The 12,403-nt window shown below is 51.2% G+C and overlaps 1 protein-coding gene and 1 long non-coding RNA gene across 8 annotated transcripts in view; one reads left to right on the top strand and one right to left on the bottom strand.

The window, feature by feature from the left end:
* UBAP2 (ubiquitin associated protein 2) overlaps nucleotides 1–7,837 on the bottom strand; it is a 135,131-nt gene extending 127,294 nt beyond the window's left edge. For 4 of the 7 annotated variants that reach the window (XM_073343392.2, XM_073343389.2, XM_073343390.2 and 1 more), the window contains exon 1: nucleotides 7,719–7,836. The gene's annotated coding sequence lies outside the window, so the exon portion shown is untranslated. Of the gene's footprint in view, nucleotides 1–7,718 lie in introns of all 7 variants that reach the window. The other 3 variants (XR_013635758.1, XM_073343394.2, XM_073343393.2) reach the window with 1 other exon arrangement.
* Nucleotides 7,838–7,937: 100 nt separating this feature from the next.
* On the top strand, nucleotides 7,938–11,053 carry LOC140911094 (uncharacterized). The gene is made up of 3 exons (XR_012158831.2): nucleotides 7,938–8,030; nucleotides 9,456–9,860; nucleotides 10,431–11,053. It is a non-coding gene; the product is annotated as an uncharacterized LOC140911094 (long non-coding RNA).
* Nucleotides 11,054–12,403: the final 1,350 nt, after the last annotated feature.

Raw genomic sequence — 12,403 nt, 5'->3', positions numbered from 1 at the left:
CTGTGAAAAATTCATACCCCTGAGTGCCATAGTGAAGCTGACCTAACCCCCAGTGTAGACACAGCAGGCCAATGGAAAAATTCTTCCGTCAACCCAGCTACCACTATTCAGGGAGGCGGATTACCTACATCAGTGGGAAAAAAAATCTTCTGTCAACATAGGAAGCGTCTACACGACAGCACTCCAACTGTGATGCCCATAGTGTAGAGAAGCCCTTGGACTGTAAACCACATTCTGCCATCACAATTACAATGACTTCAATGGATGTACTCTGGATTTACACCATTGCAACATAGCAGAAATTGGCCACAATATAAGTTAAAGTTTCACATTTTGCTTAAACTGGTCAAGCAGACAGCTATGCACAGTACAAGATTAAAGATCAAGCAAAATGTGGTTCATAAAACTTCAGAGAAAATAGCCAACAGCCATTTCTTCCATATACAGAAAAAAGTGGATGGGATAAAATATCAAATCACTCAGATATGTTCTTACCATATTTCAGTTTTAGAGTTTTTAAAATTTGCAACCAAACAGCTAATCACTTGTTCCACTACGTATGACTATAATCACTGTGGCCCAAACAAAATTCCATAAAATTTAGATCTAGTATAAAGAATCTAAAATAAATATAACAGAAAGGAGAATCTTAATCTGGTCTCTAGAGCTCCTCCCTCAAATAACTCTACCTCTAGAAACAACATCTTAGTCTTGAGAAATGCAACTAAAATGTTGTAGATGAAACCAATTTTTCCTCACAGTAAAATTGTACACATAGATTCCCTTCTACACAGTGCCATGGAGCATATTTGGGAATACACTCAGCTGTAAAATCTGAATTTTACAACTAAGCCATATGGTTGCCTAATGGAGTAAGAAAAGGATTTTTCCCATTAAACTGGGTAAAATGTTTATAACCTGGATGGCTCAAAAATGGAGATGAACAAAACAAAAATATTTTGCTTTTCTTAAAATAACCACAGTTTGACTCTTAAGAGCACTAATAAATGTTGCCATGTATCCCCCCTGTGCAGATTTGAAGTAAACTGAGATTTCAGTAGAATAAAGCAAAAACCCTGAAATGCTCACTTAGGATGAACTTTTTTAAAATAAAGTTCTAGGAAAGATCAAAGCTCCCTCAATATGGGAAACACTCCACTGGATTTTAATGTAAGCTGTTACCGCTTCACCAGGCTAGTGATCTCTTCAGCTGATCTGCTAGAAGACTGATTTAGGAAACTGAAAAGAGAAAGGAACCAGCTGTCAAATCTACCTTCAAAACACTCTGCAACAAGTGCTTCTTGCAGTCTTAACAGCAGCGGTGGGACAAAGAGCACACAAGATGGGAACAACTCCACCCACAGGAACCACATGCAAGCAGCTCAAATACCCTGCCCTAAGGAGTTTACAGTATAAAGCTTATGCTCAAATAAATTGGTTAGTCTCTAAGGTGCCACAAGTACTCCTTTTCTTTTTGCGAATACAGACTAACAGGGCTGCTACTCTGAAACCTAGCATAAAGAGAGAGTATTAAGAACAACAAAAATGCGTGCACACTCACAGCAGGAGAGATAGGAAGTGATGAAAAAAAGTTATTGAACCATGAGGTTTATCACTCATAGCAATTCCACAATTCTTATTTAGACCTTTTTGGGAATTAATGATTTCAGGGTTTTTTCATGCATGAGGCAGACTCTTTAAGAACAGAGAAGATTACTTCACTCAGCATAACCATAACTTGGGTCTTATCTTTAGTCACAGTGTGTATTCTTCACAGTATTGAGGAGTAACAGAAAATAAAGAGCTTGGGAGAACATATTCCTGGAGTAGAGTGGAGTGGAAGAGCCTTCAAGGAGGACTGGAAGTTCTAGCTAGTTGTTGACATTAAATGTGGGTGGAGAGGACTTTCACATGGAATAATATGGACAGGGTTTTTCTGCATTTCTTTTGCTATTATTACAGGTTTGTGCCTCAATAAAAGACTTCATCTCACAGCCTCTCATCCTTCCCACAATGAATAGATTATAATGTGTTTAGGTTAGTTAAACAGACATAAGTATCACAAGCCCTAAATCTGGGCTTTACTGAAGAGCAAGTAGAATATGATGGGTTCTGAAGGAACAAACGCCTTTAAAAAAAAAACAACCCACACAGAACTGAAAAACGTGTTAAGAAAAACTATGAAAGAAAAGTGTACATTTTCATGTCACCTTCCATCCAGTGATTTCAACACACCCTCAGACTTAAAACTTCACAGCCATCCTGTGTTGTCCTCATGATCCCATTTTTGCAGGTGGGTAAACTGAGGCACAGAGGGGTGAAGTGACTACCCAAGTCACATAGCAAGTCTGTGGCAAAGCTGGGAACAGAAGCAAAATCTTCTGAATTCCAGTCTTGTGCTTTAGACACAAGACTGACTATAAAGAATTGGTTTCATGATAATGTAAGGTATGTTTGCAGGTTTATTCCATTCTGAAAGTCCTGCCCCAAGTGTAAGACTAGTAACATTCTAGTCTTTGTACATATACTCACCACACCTGTCTTGAGCACCAATTACTACAAGACAGTTCTGAAAAACTAATGTAGTTAAGAGGGGATGAGAAATAGACAGATAAAAGTCTCCCTAAAAATAGCAGTTTGTATATCTGCTGTAAAAATCCACTAGTTTTAGGCAAAGTCTATACTACAAACTTACATCGCATATAACTACTGAGCAATGTAGTTATACCAACCTAATCCCCAGTGTAGACAGCATTAAGCCAACGGGAGGGCTTCCCCTGTCAATATAGCTACTGCCTCTTGCAGAGCTGGACTAAATACGCCAACAGGAGAAGCTCTCCCCTCAGCAAAACACTACAGTGAGGCTGCTGCAGCATTTTAAGTGTAGACCTACCCTAAAACTTGACCTCTCTCCTGCCTAAACATCCTGCTTTTAAATAGCAAGTTTCAAAAGAATGATTCAGACATTTCTAAAGTTAAAGTACCAAACTCCTTGGTTTTGTGTGTAAGAGTTTTGCACTGGCTTAGGTTACGTGGTAATATTAAACATTTTGTTAGCTCTAAAAATAAGCAAGAATTGTGTAAAGTAATAATACCAAAAATTAATCCTTAACCCAAAGTAATGTGAGGATTTAGGGGGTGGGGAGAGGAAGTGGAAGACAGAGGAGGCTAGCCAAAGCATCATGAGGTAAACAAAGAGCTGGCCATCATTTCTGAATTTCCTGGATTTTGTCTTTATTGTAATCATAACATTTTTAAAGGTCATTTTCTGTACTGATAAGCTAAAAAGGCAGTAACTAGTATGAAGTGGAACAGAGCTTTCACAACCACTTCTGTAAAAGTTGTGTTTCAGAGGCATTATAAAAACAAACTTTGCTCATCTTCCCCAAATTATACATTATCAGTATGTATTTACACTAATTACTACAGCACCTGCACATAACACCTCAGGAGCACAAAAAAAACACCTCCAACACTGCAAACTGATTTAGTCTCAGTTGCTCAAGTTTTATAGCATAAGCTTAAAAATAAACACTTTAAACAAAAGTTAAATCAAACCACCATACTGAACTGGGGCTCTCACATAAATACAGGGCCAGTCAGGTAAGAATCCAAACCCAGATTCCACTGGGGAATATGATATGACCAAGGGAATTGCTAAAAGGAGCTGGTAGATATTAAAAAAGCAAGACCTTTCCAAAGGCTGATTTGATGCCATTTGTTGTGAAGGGCTCCATTTCAATGGAAAGTGCTGCTCCTCCCGTCCTGCACATCCTCCCCCTCCCTTTCCTTCACTCACATCCAGTTCCAATTTCTCTCCTTGAAAAAAGCAGCTGCTCTCACACCAGGAGGGCCCCTCCATTTCACCAGCCACCACCACCCCAGAGGCTATTGCCTTGATCTTCTGCTTTATTATAAGCATTCATCATTTACTCAAATTAAGATGACTAAGGGCCAGATTGCTCTCTGGTGACAAGGGGAGGGGAGGGCTAGCCCCTTGGGTCACCTACAGTGGTCTGCAGGGACAGCCAGGGTATGCACACTACAACACAGAACCCTTGGTTTTTGTTTCACAGGATTTCTCTGTTCCTCTGAATATAAGCAAGATGGCTGAGTGTGTCCACACTCAAGATGTGGACATACCTAGAGCAGAGATATTTTAAACCTGGTTCATTCTAGTCTATTCATAACAGATATTAAACAGCATTTGAAGACATTTCAGTATCAAATTTTTAGTTCTGAGCTGAATTCAGATGTGAATGCACTCAGATCTGAAATGACAGCAGTTCCCTTTCTATACCCAGTTCCCAGCAGAGGGGTTTACACTTTCCTGCAGTAATTTTCTTCATCAACAATAGCAATGAAAGTGAAGATTTGTTATCTACACATAAGTAACTAAACCCAGGGGCACAGCACAGCCCTGGACACTAGTTTCCCAGCAGTCAAGCAGCATCAGGGACAAGGGAAGACTGGGTGGGGAGTGTTGATATAGAGATCATAGAATATCAGAGTTGGAAGGGACCTCAGGAGGTCATCTAGTCCAACCCCTTGCTCAAAGCAGGACCAATCACCAACTAAATCATCCCAGCCAGGGCTTTGTCAAGCCTGACCTTAAAAACCTCTAAATGATGATCATTCACCTTCTTGTCCTTGCACTCCCTACTGTTGCTGCAAGGAAGAAGGTATTATGGCCGGCCTTTCAATGATCACAGCCACATTTGTCTCACTACCTCCCTTACAAAATAAGAAGGGAGCACCCAGGAAGCAGTGGAAGAAAAACAGAATGGAAACCACACACAATACCCAGCGCAATAATAATTCACCCTCCTCTTTCCTGCAACAACAGCTCCCCTTCAGCCTGAACTAGAATTAGAAAAGGGACCAAAGACACACCCCCTTCACAAACCCTACCCTCACTTTGAAGGTACCAGAGACCCTGACCCCACCATGAGCAAAACTCGAACAACCCTGGCATCCTGTGAGGGGACTGGACACCTCCCAGAAAAGAACACACCGATACACACACACAGAAGCAGCAGGGAACAGTGGGGCAGCAGAGGAAAACAGGGGTCCTTGTCACAGTAAAAAAGAGACAAGAGTTCAAGGCGGACAGGAGAAGGGGGGCAGAGACCCCTCTCCTTGACAGCCATAGTACAGGAGAGCCAGAAATCTGGTGAGAGGGAAAGGAGACCAAAGCCCTCCTTCCAAACTAGTGAAGACAGACAGGGAGTATGTTCGAAGAAGAGACCAGATGCCCCTCCCTCACTGAAAATGAATGTGGAAAGAATAAAATCAATTTTTAGGGGAAAAAGAGCCCTACAGTTCTGCTTTTTCTCTCCCCCACTTCATGTAAGAGCACTAGCCTACACTCTCTGACCCCCTTCCTATGCCTCTCACTGGGAAGAGAGGCTCTGGGAGTATAGGACAGAATCCCTTCCCCCAAGTGAAAACCACAGGGGTTGGGATCCCAAGGGAAGTAAGCCAGAGCCCCCTCCTCCACTGGGAGGCATAGGGAAGATGGGGATTAGAGGATTTAGACTTAGTAAGAGGCACAGGGTGGGGAGGAATAGGACTGACACACTCAGCCCTCAGTTTTAGCCAAGATGGTCAGGGAGGCAACCCCATGCTCTGGGTGTCCCCAAGTCTCTGACTACCAGACGCCAGGCCTGGACAACAGTGGATAGATCACTCAATAATTACCCTGTTCTGTTCACTCCCTCTGAAGCATCTGGCACCAGCCATTGTGAGAGACAGGACAGTGGGCTAGATGGACCATTGGTCTGACCCAGGATGGCCATTCTGATGTTCTTAGGGGAACCACCGGAAAGGGGTGTGTGGGGAAAGGGCTGACAAAGACTTCTGACCTCCCAAGCAGGAAGTAAGACTAGAACATGGTAGAGAAGACGACCAGCAACACTGCCCCGCTTCCCCTGCGAGTGAGAGGAGACAACAGCGTCCCCCAACCCTACAGTGGGAGGAGAACCTGGGAGAAAGGAGACTAGGGCCCTCACTACCCTGAGAAAAGAGACAGGGAATTGGGAGGTGCAAGAGATGATGAGGAAGGGGGGGATGGGGTCTCTCAGACCCGGAGGGCTTGATTCCTCCAACCCTAGTTTGTGGGAAGAGATAGGGGAGCCTGAGGGGCAGACACATCCCCAACTCTTCTCCCGCACCGCTCCTTGAGCATCAGAAAGAAAGGGGAAACTACAGTTCCCCGCCAGGTACAAGGAAGAAACAAGGGAATCTGAGGCCTGGAAACAAAAGGCCTCCCCAAGTTGGGGGAGGGACCCTCTTGACCCACTCTGTTCTCCCCACCCCCAGACCCTTGCCCCTTTCCTTCTCATTAAGATGGGAAGGAATGAGGTTCTGGTGACCTTCTCTCTCCCCACCCCAAGCTCCCTCAAACCAGAAGGGGCCCTACCCTCCTGGGAGGGGGTAAAATGGTGAAGGGGGCTCTGCTCTCTCTGTGGGGGAGAGGAGACAGGCGGCGAGGGGCTCTGGCCTCTCTCGGGGGGGAGGGGGAAGAGGCAGAGGAGACAGGCGGCAAGAAGGGGTGCTGGCCTCTCTCTGGGAAGGGGAGGAGGACTCTGCTTTCTCTCTCCCTGGGCAGGGGAGATGGGTGGTGAGGGAGAAGAAGATAGGGGCCCCCCCTGCTCTCCCCGGAGAAGGGGGGGGTAAGATAGCAGCGTCCCCCCCACCATCTCTCCCCGGAGTGGGGGCAAGATAGATGGTGGGGACCCCGCTCTCCGCAGAGGAGTGGGGGCTCCGCTCTCGGGGGGGTAAGATAGATGGTGGGGACCCCGCTCTCGGGGGGGGGTAAGGTAGACGGTGGGGGCCCCGCTCTCCCCAGAGGAGTGGGGGCCCCGCTCTCTCGGGGGGGGGAGTAGATGGTGGGGGCCCCGCTCTCCCTGGAGGAGTGGGGGCTCCGCTCTCGGGGGGGGGGGTAAGGTAGATGGTGGGAGCCCCGCTCTCCCGAGAGGAGTGGGAGCTCCGCTCTCGGGGGGGGGGGTAAGGTAGATGGTGGGAGCCCCGCTCTCCCGAGAGGAGTGGGGGCTCCGCTCTCGGGGGGGGGTAAGGTAGATGGTGGGAGCCCCGCTCTCCCGAGAGGAGTGGGGGCTCCGCTCTCGGGGGGGGGTAAGGTAGATGGTGGGAGCCCCGCTCTCCCCGGAGGAGTGGGGGCTCCGCTCTCGGGGGGGGGGGTAAGGTAGATAGTGGGGGCCCCGCTCTCCCCGGAGGAGTGGGGGCTCCGCTCTCGGGGGGGGGGGTAAGGTAGATAGTGGGGGCTCCGCTCTCGGGGGGGGGTAAGGTAGATGGTGGGGGCCCCGCTCTCCCCGGAGGAGTGGGGGCTCCGCTCTCGGGGGGGGGTAAGGTAGATGGTGGGGGCCCCGCTCTCCCCGGAGGAGTGGGGGCTCCGCTCTCGGGGGGGGGGGTAAGGTAGATGGTGGGGGCCCCGCTCTCCCCGGAGGAGTGGGGGCTCCGCTCTCGGGGGGGGGGGTAAGGTAGATGGTGGGGGCTCCGCTCTCGGGGGGGGGGAAGCGGGGCTGAGGGGGGACTCTGCTCCCCGCCCCCAGCCGTGCCCCTGGCGCTGAGGGAGAGACTCTCTCCGGGCCTCCCCGCCCCCACCCCCTCGGTGCCGTCTCCCTGGGGGCTCCGGCCTCCCCGCCCCACGGCCGGCCCCGAGTGGGGGGGGTCACTCCCCCCCCGGGCCCGCTCGTTACCTGCCCAATGTGCTCACAAAGCAGCAGCAGCGGCGGCGCCCACCACTGTCACGTGACAACCCCCCTCCCCCGGTGCAGCGCAACGCCGCGCGGCCTCTCCCCCGCCACGTGACCCACGGAGCGCGCGCGCGCCGCCGAGCACCGTTCCACGCGACCCGGCGCGCCCGCCCGCTCGCTCTCCCTCCACGTGACAGAGGGAGACAAAGGCGCTCCCTCAGCACGTGACCAAAGGTTTCCTAGCGAGGCGGGGAGCGGGAAGCGCAGTCTGCCCCGCCCACAGAAGGGGCGGAGCTTCGCGGTCCACAGAGACAGGTACAGGCACCGGCTCGAAGGCAGGGGGAGCTCAAGTCCTGGCCCGGGGGGCGCTGGAAGGGAGCGGGGAACTCCGGGGCTGAAGGGGCGGGGGAGGTCAGCCCTGGGGTGGGGGGGGCTGGAAGGGAGGGGGATCTCTGGGGAAGGGGAGGTCAGCCCTGGGGTGGGGGGGGCTGGAAGGGAGGGGGATCTCTGGGGCAGGGGAGGGGCTGGAAGGGGAGGTCAGCCCTGGGGTGGGGGGGCTGGAAGGGAGGGGGATCTCTGGGGCGGGGGAGGTCAGCCCTGGGGTGGGGGGGCTGGAAGGGAGGGGGATCTCTGGGGCTGGAGGGGGAGGTCAGCCCTGGGGGGGGGGCTGGAAGGGAGGGGGATCTCTGGGGCAGGGGAGGGGCTGGAAGGGGAGGTCAGCCCTGGGGTGGGGGGGGCTGGAAGGGAGGGGGATCTCTGGGGCGGGGAGGGGCTGGAAGGGGAGGTCAGCCCGGGGGGGGGGGGCTGGAAGGGACGGGGAGCTCTGGGGCAGGGGAGGAGCTGGAAGGGGAGGTCAGCCCTGGGGTGGGAGGGCTGGAAGGGAGAGGGAGCTCTGGGGCAGGGGAAGGGCTGGAGGGGGAGGTCAGCCCTGGGGTGAGAAGACTGTGGAGAAGATGTAGGGGAGCGGGAGTTCAGCACTCTGGGGTGGGGTGGGATAGGGTGGGGGGGGCTGGAAGGGAGGGGGAGCGCTGGGACAGTGGAGGGGCTGTAGTGGGAGGGAGTTCAGCATCCTGGGGGGACTGGAAGAGAGGGGGAGCTCTGGGGCAGGGGAGGGGGAGCTCTGGAGCAGGGGAGGGGAGGGGAGGGGAGGTCAGCACCCTGGGGCAGGGAGAGGGGCTGGAAGGGAGGAGGTGTTTCCATCAGCACCCTCTAAGCCCTGGTCTACACTAGGAGTTGAGGTTGAATTTAGCAGTGTTAAATCGATTTAATCCTGCACCCGTCCACACGACGAAGCCCTTTTTTTCGGCTTAAAGGGCTCTTAAAATCGATTTCCTTACTCCACCCCTGACAAGGGGATTAGCACTGAAATCGGCCTTGCTGGGTCGAATTTGGGGTATTGTGGACGCAATTAGATGGTATTGGCCTCCGGGAGATATCCCAGAGTGCTCCATTGTGACCGTTCTGGACAGCGCTCTCAACTCAGATGCACTGGCCAGGTAGACAGGAAAAGGCCCGCGAACTTTTGAATTTCAATTTCCTGTTTGGGTACATGGCAAGCTGCAGGTGAGTGCAGAGCTCATCAGCAGAGGTGCCATGATGGAGACCCAGAATCGCAAAAGAGCTTCAGCATGGACCAAATGGGAAGTACGGGATCTGATCGCTGTATGGGGAAAGGAATCCATGCTATCAGAACTCCGTTCCAGTTTTCGAAATGCCAAAACCTTTGTCAAAATCTCCCAGGGCATGAAGGACAGAGGCCATAACAGGGACCCGAAGCAGTGCCGCGTGAAACTTAAGGAGCTGAGGCAAGCCTACCAGAAAACCAGAGAGGCAAATGGCTGCTCTGGGTCAGAGCCCCAAACATGCCGCTTCTATGATGAGCTGCATCCCATTTGAGGGGGTTCAGCCACCATTACCCCAACCATGTTGTGTGACTCCTTCAATGGAGATGGAGGCAACATGGAATCAGGTTTTGGGGATGAGGAAGATGATGATGATGAAGTTGTAGATAGCTCACAGCAAGCAAGCGGAGAAACCGGTTTTCCCAACAGCCAGGAACTGTTTCTCACCCTGGACCTGGAGCCAGTACCCCCCGAACCCACCCAAGCTACCTCCCGGACCCATCAGGCAGAGAAGGGACCTCTGGTGAGTGTACCTTTTTAAATACTATACATGGTTTAAAAGCAAGCATGTTTAATGATTAATTTGTCCTGGCATTTGCGGCTCTCCTGGATGTACTCCCAAAGCCTTTGCAAAAGGTTTCTGGGGAGGGCAGCCTTATTCCATCCACCATGGTAGGACACTTTACCACACCAGGCCAGTAGTACATACTCGGGAATCATTGTAGAATAAAGCATTGCAGTGTATGTTTGCTGGCATTCAAACAACATCCGTTCTTTATCTCTCTGTGTAATCCTCAGGAGAGTGGTATCATTCATGGTTGAAATAGGGTGCTTTTCTTAAGGGGACATTCAGAGGTGCCCATTTCTGCTGGGCTGTTTGCCTGTGGCTGAACAGAAATGTTCCCCACTGTTAGACACGGGGAGGCAGGAGGAGCTAGCCACGCGGTGGGGGGAGGCAAAATGCGACCTTGTAACGAAAGCACATGTGCTATGTATGTAATGTTAACAGCAAGGTTTACCATGAAAGAGTGTACCCATTGTTCTATAAAATGTGTCTTTTTAAATACCACTGTCCCTTTTTTTTCTCCACCAGCTGCATGTGTTTCAAGGATCACAGGATCTTCTCCTTCCCAGAGGCTAGTGAAGATTAGAAGGCGAAAAAAACGCACTCGTGATGAAATGTTCTCTGAGCTCATGCTGTCCTCCCACACTGACAGAGCACAGACGAATGCTTGGAGGCAGACAATGTCAGAGTGCAGGAAAGCACAAAATGACCGGGAGGAGAGGTGGCAGGCTGAGGAGAGGGCTGAAGCTGAAAGGTGGCGGCAGCGTGATGAGAGGAGGCAGGATTCAATGCTGAGGCTGCTGGAGGATCAGACTAATATGCTCCAGCGTATGGTTGAGCTGCAGGAAACGCAGCAGGAGCACAGACCGCCGCTACAGCCCCTGTGTAACCAACCGCCCTCCTCCCCAAGTTCCATAGCCTCCTCACCCAGACACGGAAGAACGCGGTGGGGGGCCTCCGGCCACCCAGCCACTCCACCCCAGAGGATTGCCCAAGCAACAGAAGGCTGGCATTCAATAAGTTTTAAATTTTTAAACTTTTAAAGTGCTGTGTGGCCTTGTCCTTCCCTCCTCCACCACCCCTCCCGGGCTACCTTGGCAGTTATCCCCCTATTTGTGTGATGAATTAATAAAGAATGCATGAATGTGAAGCAACAATGACTTTATTGCCTCTGCAAGCGGTGATCGAAGGGAGGAGAGGAGGGTGGTTAGCTTACAGGGAAGTAGAGTGAACCAAGGGGTGGGGGGTTTCATCAAGGAGAAACAAACAGAACTTTCACACCGTAGCCTGGCCAGTCATGACACTGGTTTTCAAAGCTTCTCTGATGCGAACCACGCCCTCCTGTGCTCTTCTAACCGCCCTGGTGTCTGGCTGTGCGTAACCAGCAGCCAGGCGATTTGCCTCAACCTCCCACCCTGCCATAAACATCTCCCCCTTACTCGCACTGATATTGTGGAGCGCACAGCAAGCAGTAATAACAGTGGGAATATTGGTTTCGCTGAGGTCTAAGCGAGTCAGTAAACTGCGCCAGCGCGCCTTTAAACGTCCAAATGCACATTCTACCACCATTCTGCACTTGCTCAGCCTGTAGTTGAACAGCTCCTGACTACTGTCCAGGCTGCCTATGTACGGCTTCATGAGCCATGGCATTAAGGGGTAGGCTGGGTCCCCAAGGATAACTATAGGCATTTCAACATCCCCAACAGTTATTTTCTGGTCTGGGAATAAAGTCCCTTCCTGCAGCTTTTGAAACAGACCAGAGTTCCTGAAGATGCGAGCGTCATGTACCTTTCCCGGCCATCCCACGTTGATGTTGGTGAAACGTCCCTTGAGATCCACCAGTGCTTGCAGCACTATTGAAAAGTACCCCTTGCGGTTTATGTAGTTGCTGGCTTGGTGCTCCGGTGCCAAGATAGGGATATGGGTTCCGTCTATCGCTCCACCACAGTTAGGGAATCCCATTACAGCAAAGTCATCCACTATGACCTGCACATTTCCCAGGGTCACTACCCTTGATATCAGCAGATCTTTGATTGCATTGGCTACTTGGATCACAGCAGCCCCCACAGTAGATTTGCCCACTCCAGATTGATTCCCAACTGACCGGTTGCTGTCTGGCGTTGCAAGCTTCCACAGAGCTGTTGCCACTTGCTTCTCAACTGTGAGGGCTGCTCTCATCTTGGTATTCATGCACTTCAGGGCAGGGGAAAGCAAGTCACAAAGTTCCATGAAAGTGCCCTTAGGCATGCGAAAGTTTTGCAGCCACTGGGAATCGTCCCAGACCTGCAACACTATACGGTCCCACCAGTCTGTGCTTGTTACCCGGGCCCAGAATCAGCGTTCCATGGCATGAACCTGCCCCATTAGCACCATGATGCCTGCATTGCCAGGGCCCATGCTTTGAGACAAGTCTGTGTCCATGTCCTCATCACTCTCGTCACCGCGCTGACGTCGCCTACTCACCCGGTTTCGCTTTGCCAGGTTTTGGTGCTGCATACAGT

Source organism: Lepidochelys kempii, chromosome 5, assembly GCF_965140285.1.
Source record: "Lepidochelys kempii isolate rLepKem1 chromosome 5, rLepKem1.hap1, whole genome shotgun sequence".
Taxonomy (NCBI): domain Eukaryota; kingdom Metazoa; phylum Chordata; order Testudines; family Cheloniidae; genus Lepidochelys; species Lepidochelys kempii.
This window is presented reverse-complemented; position numbering and strand designations above follow the sequence as displayed.